The sequence below is a fragment of the Pteropus medius genome, unplaced genomic scaffold (assembly GCF_902729225.1).
Source record: "Pteropus medius unplaced genomic scaffold, Ma_sr-lr_union100, whole genome shotgun sequence".
In the NCBI taxonomy this organism is placed as follows: Eukaryota; Metazoa; Chordata; class Mammalia; order Chiroptera; family Pteropodidae; genus Pteropus; species Pteropus medius.
Genome location: NW_024355523.1, coordinates 1,163,471 through 1,183,213, shown reverse-complemented (window position 1 = coordinate 1,183,213; position 19,743 = coordinate 1,163,471). Strand labels below are relative to the sequence as shown.

Below are 19,743 nucleotides of genomic sequence, written 5' to 3'. Positions count from 1 at the left end.
GACCTCATAATAGATCCTTTTCCTAGTGACCCCTTAATGTAACTTAGTTTCGAAGTGACTCAATTCAAAGTATCAAGGTATAATATAATTGGTTCAGACAACTTTATAGATTGATTATTTGGGGGTCAAGATTTTTATACCTGACCTAATTATTTATGTGGAGGTCAGAGTGTAGAGGGAGACAAAGTATTGTACAAGAAAGTCAGCTAAGGCTTCGGGGAATGAGTCTTTTTTTTTTTTTTTTTTTTATGGAAAAGGATATGTGCAGAAAAGCAATAACTGCCGTATCTAGAGTGCATTTAGATATGCCCCCCTACCCTTAGATTGTCCACTTGTCTCCATTGTCAACTTCCAAATATAAAACTTCCTTTATATTTACTGTAGCATTTTGGTTTATATTTACAACCCCATTTATAGTGGCAGTACAGCACAGTAAATAAGAGGACATGCTATTAAGTCACATAGCCTAGGTTTGATTTCCAAACCCGATATTAACTATATTAACTTTGCTCAGTCTTAGTTTCTTTATAATTATTATATCTATTCATAAGTGTTTTCATGAAGAGCAAATGTAATATATTTATGAAATCCTTAGCACAGTGCCTGGCATGTATTAAACACACAAAAATATTATACATTAATAATAATTATTATTTCACCAATGACAGAAGGCTTTGGCTATATCCAGTATTACAAATGCTTCCAAATAAACTGAATAATATAAAATGTTTCCTACCTTTTGAAATAAGATCTAAAGAGGATGTTAAAGTTGTGACAACATTTAAATAAGGCCAGACTAAAGTCTCCTTGTAAATCTGCCTCGTAAGCAGTGAGAGACTTTATCCACACTACTGGCCAAGTATGTTGCTAGAATGCCAAGCACCTGGACCATTACTTTCCAAGGTTAATAGAGAGGCCCTCAGGAAATAAACACAAATAATATTTCCATAGTCAAATGAAATTAGGAAACACAACTCAGCCCTTTTGGAAAGTCACAATGCATATTAGCATCTTAAGGGTAGTAAATAATCTTTCAATAAAAAATTGGATTTGCTTTATTTACCAGTCTTACCCAACAATAACCATCAGCTTTCCCATACACACCTCTTTTTTTTTTTAATTTCATGTTTATTATCTCACAAAAATAATGTTCTGGCAGAGCATTTTATAAACACTTCCCTAGACAGAGATTCTAGGATAATTGATCACTTCTTCCTTTCCATTTTGAAATATATACAAAAACCAAAAGATCCCCCCACAGATCACCTGACAAATGCAATTATTTCTGACTCTTAAAATTTCCCCTCAACTGCAAAATCACCATCTTTTAGTAAGCAGAATAATGACCTCTCTACCCTACAAAGATTTCCATGCAACAATCCCCAGAACCTGTGAATACGTTACCTAAAATGACACATGGAACTTTGCTGATGTGATTAAGGGTAAAGACTCTGAGATGGGAAGATTATTCTGGATTATCTGGATGGGCCTAGTGTAATCACAGGAAACCTTAAACGTGTAGATCCTTTCCTGTCTGAGATATACAACCATGAAAGAAGGATAAGAGAAATAACCCATTGGAGGGACTTGATCTGCCTTTATTGACTTTGCAGATGGAGGAAGGGGGCCATGTGCCAAGGAATGCAGTAGCTTTTAGAAACTGGAAATGGCCATTTGCTTATTGCCAACAACAACAAAAAAAGAGAGACCTAAACTTCCAACCACAAAGAAGTGAATTCTGCCAACAACACAGATAAATGAAGAAACAGATCCTCCTCCAGAACCTACAGAAAGGAACACTTGTCTGATGACACCTTAATTTTAACCTAGTGAAATTTATATCAAACTTCTAGCATGCAGATAGATAAAAATATATATAAGGTATTAAAGTAAAATAATAAGATAATAAAATTACTTGTTTTAAGAATCTCACTTCATGATAATTTGTTTCAGGAGTTACAGAAAATGAGTATAGTCATTATCTTTACAGATAACATCTTTTATCACTTAATGTGTGCCAGGCCCATCTCTATATATTTAGCATGTGCATATATTGATCCATTAATTTATTAATCAATCTTTTAATCCTCACTACTATCCTAAAAGGTAGGTACTATTATCATCATTTGTGTAGTGAAAACAGACACAGAGAGTTTAGGAAACTTGCCTAGGTTCATATCGCTAGCAAATGACAGAACTGTAATTCAAATGTAGGTTTTGTGTCTCTAGACTCTAGGCTCTGATTCCTGGGGAACACCAACTCAGTGAGGATCATTTTCCAGGAAATAATAGTCTAGGCTTCTTCAGATAATAATGACTCTTTTATTAAATTATAAATCTCTATCTTCATATTTAATTTAGACTCCAAAAATTCTATTGATTTTCAAATGATGCACATCCTGGGACCAAGTTTAACATGAATTGTCCCAATTTTATTAGCTTAATTTCAATTTTACCTAAATATAAATTATGCTTTCATTAGTCGTAAACCTAGATTTTCTGAGAAATATTCTCCACACTCTTTTGAAACTCTCATTTATCTTTGGCAAAATATTGAACATCCGAGTTTTCTATTTATATAATACTTCTTTACTATTAATTCAGGCAAATTTAATTAAATGTGGGCCTATTATGTACTCAATATTGTAGGTAACAAATATGAAAGACGCGTGTAGGGTATAGCCTTGGACTTCATAATCTGTAAAGGTTTAAGCAAATAAGACATTCACATCAAAGTTAATTTTTATGAAATTCTCAGCTTGCAGTAATTTCCCCATCAGGATCAAGATTATTTGAATATTTCATAGTTTAAAACTGAACTAACTCGAAGTCAGTTCATTTATTACAATTTGCCCTATATTTCTTTTCTCAACTTTTGAAGCAAAATTTATGTAATCTAGGATTGAAAGAGTTACATTGTTGAAAACACACACATACACACATACAAACATACACAAGCACATAACACAGCATATATATATATATATATATATATATACATTCCCCTTACATTCACTTCATATACTTAAGCCTTCCCCCTTCAGTGGCCCACAAATATATTCAGGAAAACCTGATTTGTACACTTAACACATATGTGCAAATATTCAAAGCAAGATTTCTTTCAAATACCTAGGATGGCAAGTCTCAAATTTCCTTTTAGGACTGGCCCTTTTTAACTAGGGAAATAACCCTGAATAAACCTCTTAATAAGTATTGTAATGCCTCAGAAAAACAGAAAGAATAAGTGTAACACAGAAATCCACTAAGTTCTGCCTCTTCCGCTTTGAGAGGACCACATCCATTGGCTTACTGAGCCAGCAGAATTTCTCTTTTTGTATCTTTTGCAGATTACCTATCTCGAGCATCCTGGGTCTGTTTATCCCCTCCAGTCTTTACTATCCAGTTTTTCTCACCTGCAGTTCCAATTTATAATTCAGCTAATTGGTCATAGTCCCTTTCCACCAAGAGCTCAAGAGGAAATAAAAAAGAGTCACTCTGTCTCCCCAAGACAGAACTCGTATATGAAAAGTTTGTTTTCTAAAGGAGATTTGCAATAAAGAAGAAAGAAAATTAAGGCTCTAATATAAATGTTCTTCTGAATATCAGAAAAGACATTTGGAAGGCACTAGACACTCATAATAGGGGGGTTCCTCTGAAGATACATGTTTGATCCTAAAGGAGCAACTCTCACTTCAAGTTCACATGCCTTTTACATTCATCTCTTATTCTGAATGTTTACCTCCATTCATGAGAAAAATGTCTATTCCATTTCTTTAGATTCCTTCCTCTTTCATTTCACAGTTTACTGAAGTCTACATCTGGCAACTTTGAGTAGCATTCCAAGAGTTCAGCAAAATAGCCATTGGTTTCTTGTCATCCAAGCCCTATAGCAAGAGGGCAAAGTAAGGGCGAGGTGGGACAAAATGAGCCCTGATTCTTTCAGTGATGGTGGAAGTGGATGTCTCAATCCAAGTTCTCTCTGATATTTCCACAAGCGTGAACAATAAACCTATTGATTCCTTTTATGTAGTAAATCTTTCCACCCCTTCTCCCACTAACAGAACAGCCTAAATTCCAGGTAGTCAGATTAAGAGAGGGATATGTTCTTTCTCAGATTCTTCAACATCAACTGAGTGGCCAACAACTCAATTAAATTCCAACATCAATCACACCCCACAGGACAAGGACTGAGTTTCACAAGGCTATTCTCACTTCAGTCACCAGTCATAAGTCCTGAGAGGAGAGCCTCTGTACTTCTGATCAAATGGCTATAAATCAAGGTTCCTATAATCCCCATATCAGGTTCAATAATTTGCTAGAATGATTCATAGAACTCAGGAAAATATTTATGTTTACCAATTTATTTTAAAGATATAAATCAGGAACAGCCAAATAGAAGAAAAACAGGTCATGGTATTGGCTGGGAGAGAGAGGTGCCTAGTTTCCATTTCCTCTCAGGGCGTGCCGCCCTTCCAGCACAATGATGTGTTCACCAATTAGGATGCTCCTCAAATCCCGTTACTTATGGTTTTTTATGGAGATATCATTAAATAGGCATGGTTTAGTAAGTCATTGGACATTGGTGATTGAAATCAATTTCCCGCCCTTTTCCCCTCTCCCCCTCTCCAGAGGTCAGGGAGTGTAGAGTGAGGAGCTGAAAGTTCCAAAACTCTAACCATGGCTTTGTCTTTCTGGCCACCAGCCCCCTTGTAGAACCTAGAGACCCCAGTCACTAGTCATTTCATTACCATGAAAAAGGACTCCCTTATTACTCAGCTGGGATGATTACTGATTTCATCATTCCTTTGGGATAACTCTGTCAATATCAATTTGATTCAGCAAGAAATAGCTTTATGAGAGAGATAGGGAGAAAGAGAGAATGAGAAAAAGAGAAAAATATTATAGAAAAGAGGAAGTAAACTAAGGAAACAACAGATAATAAATAGATATTCGTAATAAAAATGTGAGAGTTGGACAAAAAAAAAACAGCAACACAGAAAGTGGTTCTACTAGCTAATACATCATTATCATGTTTGACATAGAATATATATATTTTGACAAATATATTTCTGACAAATATATTTTATATATATTTATGTATGTATATAATTTGTAAGTTTTCATTTCATGTTTTTAAGAGTGAAAAGACATTTTTTAAAAGGTAAAAGAAATCACTCAGAATGCTGAACAATATTAGGTAGGTTAAAATAATTTTAGCCTGGTTCATATAGGTAAGTGAAAATAAATAAATATTAATATTTTTGTTGTTTTATTTACATTTGTATAATTAAACCAAATTGTTTGGTTTTACTGTGTAAATATAGCATATTATTTTTGCAAGCTGAGTGTTTATGTTTTTATGAAGCAAGTTTGAAAACAAATATCAGTGAGAAACGAAATACTCCATGGAGTTTCTTATAAGTTTCTACACTAAACTGGACAAGGATTCCTCCCTTAGGTAGTAAGAGACTATGTTTCATCTTCATATTTTACCATAATTTATCACGTCACATTAAAAGCCATTTAGAAAGACCTTATAACTTAATTAAATCTGATTGTATCCTCATCTATCCTTATATTTGTTCCAAGGCAATTCCAAATTTATCAGACAGAAAGTTAATCACAGTGACTCATGGCAATTTGAGGAAAAGAAAATCATACAACCACTTTGGTTTAGATGTATTCTCTAAGTTAATTTTATCATTAAAGAAGTATAAAGCTTCAGGAATCCCTAAGAGGACCCTGAGAACCTTTGTTCAGTATCAATTTGATTCAGCATTTAATTCAGCAAGAAGTAGCTTTATGAGAGAGAGAGACGGAGACACAGAGAAAGAGAGAGAGAGAAAGAGGGAAGAAAAAAGGAGGGGGAAGAGAAAGAGAGAGAAAGAGAGAGAGAATGGGAGAGAATAGGAGAGAATGAAAGAAAAAAAATGATGATGGAAAAGAAGAAAGTAAATCAAAGAAACCACAGATGCTAAATGTATGTTCAAAATAAAAATGTGGAAGTTGAAGACAAAAAAATAAAGCCAGAAGAGAACTTTTTGTGCTTTATATCAGAGACAGAGATTTGCAGGTTTGCAAGTGAAGGAGGGAGATTAGAAGGTTTGTGGTAAATTGAGAAAGAATTAGACAATGAAAGATTGTTAGAACTTTTGCTAAGGGTTGTTAATTGGATCCCCTCTGACATTCTACAGAGATTTTTAATAAAGCTTTGAGGTACTTTTCAATTATTTTTATTTGCCACACTGGTATTTATTGTACTGCAGTTTTAAGCAGAAACTAAACCATTAAGATGTTTGGTTTTAAACCAGTTGTTGCCCTATTATTATTACATTTTTATCTCCCTACATTATTTTCTTATTATTTTATGGAAAAAAATTATTCCCTAGCAACATCTATGTCATAAACTACTTGGGAAAAGAGATTCTAATATCCAGAGTGTCTAGCATGAAAACAAGCAAAAATAATTTCTTTCTAAGATATATTATAATAAATTGAACCAGCCATTGATTCACAACTTCAGGATATCAGTTGGTCTCATGTTTTAGGATCTAATCTTATTGCACCAGCTACTTATCTTTGTGTCCTGAAAATATAACTGCAGTTCTTCAAACCAGATATTTATTATCTTTATTAGTAGAAGTAATAATAATAATAACTCCATGCAGATATACTTTTGCCCCACATAATTGCATTTGGTTCATACCCCACAGCCCTGTGAAACAGGTTGAGGCATGATAGGTATTATTTCCATTTTACTTTAAGAAAAATGAGGCTCAGAAACAAAAGTCACTTGTTACTGGTCACCTAGAAGAATTGGATTAACACTCAAGTGCTTGCAGTCAAACTTATGTTATTTCTAATGTATCATACTACTTATTATTTTAATAAATCATAATTACTTTAGCTCTTCTAAATTAAAAATCTAAGACAATACATTTTTATTAATACATGTATTTAAAATTAATTTTAGATTGTTTAAAACAATAGTTACAGAATATATTACATATTGTATCCATGTTTCATTACCATACAAAAATTATTGTGCCTATTGTTTAGTTACCCTATTTCAAATCTACCTCTTCTCCTAGGAAGAAATAAATATATGAATACATTTCTATCAGCAGTGAGATTTAAACGAATTCATAAAATAAAATGACAAGTTTATAAGCAATATCAGATTCTACCCCAGGTATTCATAGAATTAGCGACAAAAAGGTTAAATTTCAGACCTAACTGCATCTACTGTTTTTCTTTAGTTCAAGATAAATGCTTCCTCATGAAAAGAGTATAGCAACAAGAATCTAGGACAAGTAAGAAGACAACAGGAAGGAAAATTTTCAGCCATAAAAGGCGGCTCAGAGTTCACCATCAATAAAGGATGAGCTTATTCTTCAGCAAGTTCATTCTCAGAGTGACATATGCTAGACTCTCACCTATCCCAAGTAAGAAGAAATACTTTATTCCTTTATCCATAGAGATCTGTTGTCTTTTTCTTTCCCTGTGTTTCTTTAACACAACTGTAAAAGAGTTACCACACACAAAAAAAGTCTTCCTTCACTACACTATCATTTTTTAACTGAAAGTTTAAGGGGGGAAAAAAAACTTTTTTTTAACTCCCAGAAGAGTCCATCAAAGTCAGATTTGGTCAAATATCACCAGAGGCCTCACTGTGTAACTGATTCCAGCAGGAATCTTTGTATGAAGTAGATGAGGGGATGAGCGTCAGAAATAATTTCTAAGTTTTCATGTTCATTTTTTATTAGTTGAATATATAAACCTTAGGGTTTATATATTTAAAGGAGAAGAAAAAAAAAAGGAAGATAATGAGGAGAAAACATTCCTTAGAAAATACTTTAACAGGAGAAGAGAAAAAGAGAGAAGCATTTTTGGCTTCCCAACTCTAATCCAATCTTACAGGTCCTCATAGGACTGGGTTTTTCATTTATAATAGATAGGAACTACAAAAATACACTTATGAAATTTCACCTTCTAATTGCTTATTTTGAGCTCTTTAGTGTAATTTGAATTCATTCAAAATACACAGCTGGCTTTGTTTTTTGCTATATTTTCTTAATCTGAACTATCAGAATAATCGTTTCCCTTCTCTGCCTCAGGTTAATATTATAGATCTGTTTTGAGATCCTGGAGAGAATCCAGCAGAATGAAAATGTAATTATACTTTACTTAATTTCATGTTTTTCAACAAATAGATGTCCTTATAAGCCTTTAAGCCGGAACAGTGATAATAAAGAATTCACATAACAGCATAAAATCCCTGGTGGCAAACAATGAAGTGAGGTTATTACACTGGAAAGAGAGCAAAAGGAATAAATACCTTTTACCACTTTAAGTTCTGAGAAATCAGGAGCACTGTTGAGTGGCTTAATGGGAATTTAATTTGATTGGGATGCCTGGTGGCCACTGTGAGACTCAGGCACAGGATGATTCAGAGTAAACGGCTAATGAAAACTTTGAAAATGGAAGAATTACTGTTCTCTTTAGTTCCTACTTTGTATTCAGCCTCTTTTGGGGTTCTGTCCAACCCACAAGCATTCACTTCTTTATCTATCATAATTCTGAATTATTACTTAGTTCATTCTATAAGTATTAGTATAGGAAATACTGAGAGTCAGACACTATTCTAGAAGCAGAGGGTGCAAAGATGAGAAAAAGCCAGGGTTTTTTCTTCAGTCTGCTTAAAATCTAGTAAGGGAATCATCCAGATGCACTATGATTTGATATATGCTTTAATAGAGTTTAACACTAGGTGATATAGGTTCCCTTAGAGGGTTATCTCTCAGCCACTGGGAGAGAAAGAAGGCTTTCAAATAGGAACTCACATCTGAGCCGAATCCTGAGGGATAGGTAGTAATTCAGTAAATCAGGCAAATGAAGGAAAGAGGAAGTACCAGGCATAGAGACAACAAAAGTAACTATGTGAGGAGAAGAATGCGTTAACTAACCTTGTTGTGGTAATCATTTCACAATATATACATATGTCAAATCATTGCATTGTACACTTTAAATTTACACTGTTATTTGTCAATTATATTTCAATAAAACTAGAAAAAAATAATAAAAAGAAAAGTAAAGCCAGAAATCTGCAAGAGATGTGCAGTTCCTTATCAGATCATCTTTCCTTAATTTTGCATTATTTTTAAAGAAAACAAAAGTACTATTTCAGTGGCGGAGTTGATCAGCCTAACTTTGACAATGGGTGTTCTGAGAAGAAAGAATGGCTTGCAACAGAGGAAGAAAAGTGAGAGGTAGCAAAGCTTGCTGAAATTAATACTAGTGAAGATACAAATAATAGCTTGCATGCAGTGAATATACTCCATTGTTTAAATGCTGTAGTTACATTAAAATAAGTAGCTTCAATAAGCTCCAGTATCACTGAAGCGTAGAAACCAAGTGCATAATGTGGCATGGGAAGAGACCAAGAGATAGCGGAGCATCAGACCATGCAGAGACCTTATCTCAGGGACAATAATAAGCTATCGAAGAGGAATGTGAAAAAACTTTTATTTTCAAATACTCTATATCCAGGACATTTGGGTATGCAGTTTGTCCATTTCTTTGTCTTCTTCATTGTTTTTCATTGGTGTCTTGTAGTTTTCTGAGTACAGGTATTTTACCTCTTGGTAAAATTAATTCCTAGTTATATTATTATTTTTAATATAATTGTAAATGGAATTATTTGTTTTCTTAATTTTTCTTTATGATATTTTCTTATTAGAGCGTAGAGATACAACAGATTTATGAATATTAATTTTGTATCCTGCAATATTACTAAATTTATTTATTCTAATAGTTTCATGGGGGAATCTTTAGGGTTTTTTATATATAATATCGTGTCACTTGCAAAGAGCGACAGTGTTACTCCTTCCTTTCCAATTTAGGTGTCTTTTATGTCTTTTTCTTATCTCATTGCTGCGGCTAGGACTTCCAGTCTATGTTGAATAAAAGTGATAGTGGGTATCCTTGTCTTATTCCTAATCCTGGAAAAAAAGTTTTCAACTTTTCACCTTTGAATATAATGTTAGCTGTGCATATGTCATATATGGCCTTTATTATGTTGAGGTGTATTATCTCTATACCTACTTCGTTGAGAGTGTTTATCATAAATCAATATTGAATTTTGTCAAATGCTTTTTTTCTGTCTATTGAGGTGATCATAATTTTTATTCTCCATTTTGTTTATGTGGTGTATCATGTTGATTGATTTGCGGATATTGAACCCACTTTACACCCCTGGAATAAATCCCATTTGATCACAGTGTGTGATCTTTTTATGTATTGCTGAATTCAGTTTTCTGGTATTTTCTTGAGAATTTTTGCATCTATATTCATCATGGGCCTGTAATTTTCTGTTTTTTGTGGTGTGACAAGTCATGGTATGAGTATTCTGGCCTTTTAGAATGAGTTTGGAATCTTTCTCTTTTCAATATTTTGAGAAGGATAGGTTATTAATTCTTTGAATGTTTGGTAGAATTAACCTGTGAAGCTGTCTGGTCAAGGATTTTTTTGTTGCTGTTGGGAATTTTTTTATTATTGATTTAATTTTGTTACTAGTTATTAGTCTGTTCAGTTTTTCTGTTTCTTCCTGATTTGGTCTTGAAATATTGTATATTTCTAGAAATATATCCATTTCTTCTAGGTTATCCAATTTGCGGGTGTATAATTGTTCATAGTATTTTCTTATAATTCTTTGTACTTCTGTGGTGTTGGTTGTCATTCCCACTTTCATTTCTGATTTTTTTTTTTAATTTGGGCTCCTCCTTTTTTCTTGATGAATCTGGCTTATAGTTATCAATTGTATTTGTCTTTTCAATGTTAATTTTTTTGATCTTTTCTTTTGTTTTTAGTTTATTATATTTATTTCTATTCTGATTTTTATTATTTTCTTCCTTCTCACTTTGGTCTTTGTTTATTCTTCTTTTTCTAGTTCCTTTAGGTACAGTGTTAAATAGTTTGAGATGCTTTTTAAATTTCTGTAAGTAGGCCTGTATTGCTATGAATTTCCCTCTTAGAACTGCTTTTGCTGTATTTTATACATTTTGACTCATTATATTTCCATTTTCCCTTGTCTCAAGATATCTTTTGATTTCCTTCTTGATTTTTTGATAACCTATTGATTATTTAGTAGCATGTTTAGCTTCTATGGGTTTGTGTTTTATTTTTTGCAATTGATTTGTAGTTTTATACCTGTAGTATCATAGAAGATGTTTGATATTATTTCAGTCTTCTTAATTTAGAGAGACTTTTTTTCTGGCCTAACATGTGGTCTGTCCTGGAAAATGTTTCATGTGCATTTGAATGTGTATTCTGCTGGTTTGGGGTGAAATGTTCTATAAATGTCTATTAAGTATATTTTATCTAATATGTCATTTAAGGCCACTGTTTCCTTGTTGATTTTCTGTCTGGATGATCTATCTATCGATCTAAATGGTGTGTTATACTCCCCTGCTATTATAGTAATACTGTCAATCTCTCCCTTTATGACTGTCAATATTTGATATATGTCTTTAGGTGCTCCTACGTTGTGTGCATAGATGTTTACAAGAGTTTATATCCTCTTGTTGGATTGATTCTTTCTTTTATTATTAAATGATCTTCTTTGTCTCGTTATATTCTTTGTTTTAAAATTTACTTTTTCTGATATAAGTATTGCTATCCCTTCATTTTTTTTTATTTCTATTTGAATAAAATATTTTTTTAACCCTTCACTTTCAGCCCGTGTGTCATTTGATCTGAAGTGAGTCTCTTGTAGGTTGCATATGTGTGGGTCATTTTTTATTTTATCCATTCATTCACTCTATGTCTTTTTATGGGCGCATTTAGTCCATTTATACTTAATCATTGATAGGTATGTAATTATGACCATTTTATTAATTATTTTCTGATTATTTTGTAGTTCTCTGTTTCTTCTTTTGCTCTCTCCTCTTGTACACTGTTAACTTTCTACAGTGGTATTTTGGGGGGATTCCTTTTCTTTATTTTTTGTGTATGTATTATAAGTTTTTGGTTTGTAGTTACCATAAGATTCATATATAACAAGATATGTTTATAGCGTTCTATTTTAAGTTGATAGTCTCAAGTTCCAACAAATTCTAAAAGCACTACATTTGTTACTCATCTCCATCTCTTTGTCTTTGACATCATATTTTACATTTTCTGTGCATGTGTGTATGTGTATCCTTAAATTATTATTTTATTTATACATGATCTTACTACTTTTGTCTTTTAACCTTCATATTAGCTTTATAATTGGCTAATCCACTACATTTACTAAATATTTGTCTTTATTAGTGAGATTTTTTTCTTTCATACATCTTCTTATGTTTAGATATAGCCTTTTATTTTCTGCTTAAAGAAGTCACTCTGGCCTGAAAAATTTCTGTTGGAAAACTTCTATTTTCTTCACAAGATTTAGGAAGTTTTCTGCTATTATTTCTTTATGTAGATTTTATTTCCCTTTCTCTCTTCTCCGTCTGGGACCCCTGTGAGGCAAATACTAAGTATTGGTACACTTGATGTTGTCCCTGAAGTTCCTTAAACTATCCTTCTTTTTATTTATTTTTTCTTTTTGCTGTTCCAGTTAGCTGATTTCCACTACTTTGTCTTCCTGATCACTGATTCACTCTTCTGAATCATCTAATATGCTATCGATTCTCTCTATCGATTGTTTGTTTGTTTTGCAAAACATGAAAAGTGCTGACAAGGGCAACATAAACAAATTGTTTGTCATTATTAAGAGTCTATTTGAAGTTAATAATGATGAATTTACAGCAGGAGTAATACAGATAAACTAGCTTAATGCTTCTAAAAGATAAACAATTGCACATACAGATCCTGGTTGAAGCCCTAAGGGGAAATGAGATTAATTGGGGAATGTGTGTATCCCAGCATGTATTAGAAAAATTCCGGGAAAGGGAAATGTATCTCCTTTTATAGGAGCATCTTTTCTCTTAAGTCCTCATGATTCCATAAGAAGAGCCTGCCCCAGCCATTGTCTTCAGCCAGATTGCAGAGGCAAGGGAAGAATAAAGTTCCCTATATTAGGAGACATGTAAGCTTTGTTATTACTGAAAATGAAAGCATGAGATGGAAAACCATACCTTTTAAATTAAGGGTTAAAAAATATAAATTTTTTATATTGTATTGAATTTAACTGTAAAATATAAATTCCAATAAGAAACATGTTCTTAACATACCTTGAAAGTTGGGCTATGCTTTTGCCTTTTTCTTATTTGAAACACTTACCCAGAATTGAAAAGATACACTGTCCCTGAGATGAACTAAGTTCAAGGACAAGTAAAAACTAAAAACATAAAGCATTATACAATTTTAAAGTATACCACTTTTAGTTTAAATTCATTTTCTATTTATCTTATTATAACACAAATAGATTAAAAATTCTTAATCTGTCTTTAATCTTTGACAATGATGAAAGAGCCCTGAAAAATGTAGTGTATTTTGATTGTGATAACCTTTGTTATTCATTTATTAATGTGATTAATTCTATGTCATCTAAGATTGCTAGAGTATAAGACAAAGAATGGAAAATTTACTTGTATAGTATATTTAGAAATAATACATTTAATTAACCCAAACTCATTAATAGAACAGATCACATCATATTTATGAAACTCATTAGTGTCTATACTGTATTTCACTAAAATAACAAGAGAAGATTTCTCAGAACTATGACCCAGTGTGATAGAGGCTTGCCTTTTGCCTTTAGAGAGATATAATCTCGAGTCTTCTTTTTACTAGTAGAAAAATACATGTAATTAAGCATTTTTATACTTGATATTTTTATCTGGTGGAAAATGCAAATTCTATGCACAAATTAGAACATTTTGAAAGCAATTTTGAAATACAAATATCAACTATAATATTTGAAATACAAATATCAACTACTAGGCTGAATAATGTCCCCCCACCAAAAAAAAACAGTCTACATCCTAATCACTAGAACCTGTGAATATGTTACCTTATGTGGCAAAAGGAACTTAACAGCTATGATTAAGAATCTTGAGATGGGGAGATTAGCTAGGATTTTCCAGGTGGACCTAATGATGTAATCACATGGTTCCTTATAAGATGGAAGCAAGAGTGTCCAAAGTAGAGAAGATGAAATGACAAGGGAAGCATTGGGAAAGAGAGAGAATTGAAGATGATGCTATGTTTCTGGCATTGAAGATGAAGGATGGGGCCAGGAGCCAAGGCATGTAGGTGTTCTTTAGAAAATGGAAAAGACAAAGCAACAGATTTTCCCCTAAAGCCTCTAAGAGGAACCAGCCTTGATAATACCATGTCTTTAGATCAGTGAGACTGATTTCTACTTCTGACCTTCAGAAGTATAAGAAGATAAAACTATTGTTTTAAGCCACTAAGTTTGTAGTAATTTATTACAACAACAATAGAAAACTTATATAACCACCCTTTCATATTTCCCTCCCAATCACATACTCAGATCTATGAAAACTTGTAGTTATGATCTACTTTCAGAAAAATATCTTCCTTACTCAGGAGAGGTATAAATGAACTAGTTAACAATGGTGAAATCAGTTCACCTGCCAAAGCCTCATGGTGCTGTGGTATATATAAAGAAATAGAATACAGAAGCCATATTTGCAGATGCACATAATTTTATAGAAAATAGCCTCTTAAAAGACCCTGGCCATGTCACCTTAGAAAGTCGTCTGAGTACAAACATATTTGTAGCCTCTAATTTTCATTTTCCATACCTTAGTATTTTCCTAAATTAAGTTCCCTTAAAACAAGGCATATGCCTAGACTTCATTAAATCTCATAGACACAATATCTGCTTCCTGACACCTGCCAGGCTTCCTGCCGCTTAACTGGACCATAAATTCCTCAATGCCTCAATGAATATAGATCTGTAGAGCAGTGGAACTGATTATAGAATTTAAAAACCTGGTTTTAAGGTCTAACTTTGCTACTGCACTTGGGCAAGTCTCTTAATCTCTCTGAGCTTTAGTTTCCATCATCTCCAGAACAAGATTGATAATGCCATATTTCAGAAAAAAATATGAAAATTAAATGAGATAATAGGTGACTGAACAACATGTAATCATTGTACTTAATAATATCATAAATTATGCTATGTAAATGATGTTATACATTTATCTAGCTTTACATTTCATGTAATTACATTACATGTTATTCCATCATCATAGCACCTCTGAGATGTCAGTAAGTGAATTTAACTGCTTTCTACACTTAGCAGTGAAAAAACTGAAGTTCAAGAGACTGTTTTGTTCAAATGCTAACAAATGGCAAAGCAGAGACTTGATCAAGGTCTTCCGACTCCAAATCCTATGATTTCTTCCCCTAAGGGCTGGGATAGAACTTTCTCCAAATAAAAAGAAAGCAGAAAATCTCCCTAAAGTATAATAATATTCTGTGATGATACAACAGCATTTTAAAATTGAGACTAAGAAATGAGATCTGCATGCAGCACTCTACTGAACAAGGATGTGTGTGTATAGAATTGAGCGGGAGGGCGGGGCACATATAAAACAAGACGTGATTGAAATGTGTGATTGAAATACCTAGCAGTAAGCCTATCACAATAGAGCCTCCATAAAAAAAAAAAAAAATTGCTTACTGAAAGAAAAAATAAAGATATGTCAGAAGTTGCATCTGTCACATTGAAGCCTCTGCCCTGGAAAACAGTTCACTGTCCTATAGTCACAATAACATCTTTGCTTCTGCAATATTTTTAGTATTTCTAGGTTTTAATTTGAAATGGATTTTAAATTTAGTTTAACATGGTACTGAACACCTAATTAATGCTTAAAGTACTTCAGTTTAGATCAGAATGAAGGTTAACTACTAATAATATTTAAGTATTATTTACGGCAATACTTCAAAAATGAGCTTTCTAATGGGTTTACGTAAATATTTGAAAGAGCTTCATTATCTTTACAAATATGAATGGAGGCTGAAGAAGTAATTCTACTTTCTCAGTAGGCATTCATATCTAATAATGTAGGTGGTAAGTAGAATCCATTTGGAAAAAAACAGTTTCATGCTCTTTTTGTAATGCAAGTTTTCTTTTTTGCTAATTCATCAGAGATTAGCCACTGAAACAGAAAACAAATTGTAACATTGGGTCCTTTTCTTTGTTGTTCTTGCCTGTTTCTTTTTATAGATGTACAGAAGGTATTCGATTGAGATGTGCATTTTCAAAATGCTTGTTAACATGGAAACCAGCTGCTTTGGAACTTCTTTAATTCCTAACAATGCCATCATAATAATTACTACTAGCAATCATAACTATTTTTAATTGTTTGTTAATCTAAAGTCTTTATAACAAGTTCTGGAAATAAAATAAAAATGAGGATACTAGATGTTGTTTATGTCTTCACAACTAGTATACAGAACTGATGAGAGTAAGGACCAGGGCTTTTTTATTTCTCTTTCTATATTCAGAGCCTTCTGTCAGGTACACTAAATTTTTTATAAGGAACATATCCATAAACTTTAAATGATAATAGTAATGACCCACTGGCTGATATCCCACTAGTGCCCATCAGTATGGTTTGAACAGTGTTTATGGACACATCCATTCAGCTTGATCAGTGCCATGATTTTAAGTTGTTAAGATATTTTTAATATCATTTATGTCTACATAAAAGTACTGTGAAAATTCAGTGATGTAATATATGTAAAATATAAAAGATTGAATATATGTTAATAATAATGATGGTGCTAATGGTGGGGATGATAATTAAGCTGAGAAAAATGAACGTAAAAGGCACAATTACTGATCAAGTAGCATGTAATAGCCAAGTAAATAAAACAATAAGTTCTTAGAAGTTCAAAAAAAAAAATAGAAATTGGTGGACCTATTCTGAACCAAGATTTATAAAATATATAACATTTGAAGAGGCCTCTGAAGAACTAGTATGGCATAGTCGATATGGAGGAAAAATAATTGATGTTTACAGATCCAATTACGTAGCCATTTAATTTTTATATTAAATGATGGAACAGTGAAGTAAAATGTCTTAACTTTCTTAAAAACAGTAAATATTGGGAGTATTCAGAAATATAATAATATAAATTATTTCAAAGGTAAAATACTTACTATGTCTTAATTAGTTTATTCTACCCCAAAAGTTTTTATATATTTTTTACTATATTGGTATCCTACAGAAATGGAAAAATTAAAAATTAAAAGTGGGTATAAATCTTACCAATATTTATCAAATATGCTTAATAAACATAAAGAAATTAAAAAACTAACCTTTAATATTTTAAGGATTCAAAATTCAAAACTGAAGAAAACAACTATTATTGCTGTAAATAGAGACTATACAACAAAAAGGACAAATATTAACACAATGTTGACTGCATAAAATAACACCATATTGCTGGAATTATATCATGTGTAGATGTGATATGTATGACAATAATATAATGAAACATGGAGACAAAATGGAACTAGTTTAGAACTATATTTTACCCAAATCAGGTTAGTATTTTTTTTTTTAGGGGAGGCTACGCTACTCTTGCTTGATCTCATAGATTGCAAGGACCTTGTCAGTTTACAATTTTTTTTATTTTTTACACCTACAGCACCTAGTCTTCCTAGGTGGTCTCCCATCCAAGTACTAACCAGGCCTGACCCTGCTTAGCTTCCAAGATCAGACGGATCGGGCTTGTTAAGGGTAGCATGGCCGTAGACCAGGTTAGTATTAACTTAAAGTAGATTGCGCTAAATTAAAATGCATACTGTAATCCCTACAGAAACAACTAAGAAAATTATTTAAAAATACAATAAAAATTTAATTACATGAGACATTAAAAATATGTCTCTTTAACATAAATAAGGCACTAAAGAAGATCGAAGGAAAAAATACATAAGATGCATGAAAAATAAATAGCAAAATGGTAAATATAAATCTAACCACAGCAAAAATTATGTGTATAAATGCATTAAATCAAATCAAAAGAAAGAGATTGTCAGACTAGATATTTTTTTATAAACCCAAAATATGTTATCTGCACAAGACACAATTTAGATTAACCATACACAAAAATAGGTTGAAAGTTAAGAGGGATGGAAAATATATACCATGCAAATGATAACCTTAACTGAAGAGAAATGGCTATATTTTTAACATAAAAAGATAGATTTCAAGATAAGAAATATGAGTAGAGTCAAAAATATTGCTTAATGATAAGAGTCAATTCATCAGGAATATAGCAATTATAAACATATATGCACGTAACAACAGAGCCCCAAAATACATGAAGTAAAAGCTGACAAAATTGAAAAAGAAAAATATACAACACAACAATAAAAATTGAAGATATCAATATCCTACTCTCAATAATCGATAGAAAATCTAAGCATAAAATCATCAAGGATTTAGAAGGCTGAACAACATTCTCAAATAAGTTTCACTAAATTTAATAGAAATGAAGTGACAAAAAGTATGTTTTTTAACATAGTAGAAATATATTAGAAATTCATAACAGAAAGGTATTTAATAAATCCTCAACAATCTACAAGTTAAATAACACACTTCTATATAATCCATTAACCAAACAAAAAAGAAATCAAAATGAACTTAGAAAATATTTAGAACTGAATTAAACAAAACCTAAAGATATCATGACTCGTGTTTTGCAGCTAATACAGTCCTTTTAGGGAAATTTATAGATTTAAATGTCTATGTTATGTTAAAAAATGAGGAATATCTCAAATCAATAACCTGTGCTTCTTATAAAATTAAAAAAGAGGATCTAGCCATTCCCAAAACACGAAGAAAGAAATAATAAAAATCTGTACTGAAATCAATGCAAAAGAAAAACAATAGAAAAAAAATTTATGAAACTAAGAGTTCTTTAGAAAATCAACAAAATTGACAAACATTAGCCAAGCAGACCAAGATAAGAAGAAACATTAAAATCAGGAATGAAAGAAGATACTTCACTACTAAACCTACCAAAATTAAAAGGGATTATAAAGAAATACTTTGAACAAATTTATCCCAAAAAATTAGATAATTTAGACAAATTCTCAAAATATCTGAATGATCAAAACTGACTTGAAAGAAATAGGACATATGAATAGTCCTAAAGCAAGTAAAGAAATTGAAATAATTTTTTAAAAATCTTCTCTTAAACCCAAGAGACCCTATGGCTTCACTGACAATTTCTATCAAATATTAAAAATTAAAATTAAAACAATAGTAATCTTCTATAAACTCTACAAAACTGGAGAAGGGAGCAGTTTCTAATTCAATCTTTGAGGCCAGTGTTACTCTGATACTGAAATCAAACAAAGACAGTACAAGGAAACAAGAAAGAGAGAGAGACCAGTATTCCTCATGAGCACATACTCAAATTCTTAGTAAAATATTAGCAATTAAATTTAGTAACATATAAAGAATTTATATATCATGACCAAGCTCAGTTTCTCCAAGGAATGAAAGATTGGTGTGACACTTTAAAAAATCAATATTATACAACATTAATAGAAAAAATACAAAACCCAAATAATAATTATAAAAGTCACAAAGTATTTGACAAAATCCAGGACTCATTTATGAAAAAAAAATCCAGAACTAGGAATAGAAGCATATTTCCTTAATCTGGTTATTTTTATAAAACTAGTTTTATTAACAAAATTATACAGAACTAAAATTCAATATACATAATACCCTAAAGCAAGCAAAGGAATTAAGAAATTATTTG

The 19,743-nt window shown here is 31.8% G+C and overlaps 1 pseudogene; it reads right to left on the bottom strand.

Annotated features, from left to right (window-relative positions):
- Positions 1 to 17,607: 17,607 nt before the first annotated feature.
- On the bottom strand, positions 17,608 to 17,725 carry LOC120599696 (uncharacterized; annotated as a pseudogene).
- Positions 17,726 to 19,743: the final 2,018 nt, after the last annotated feature.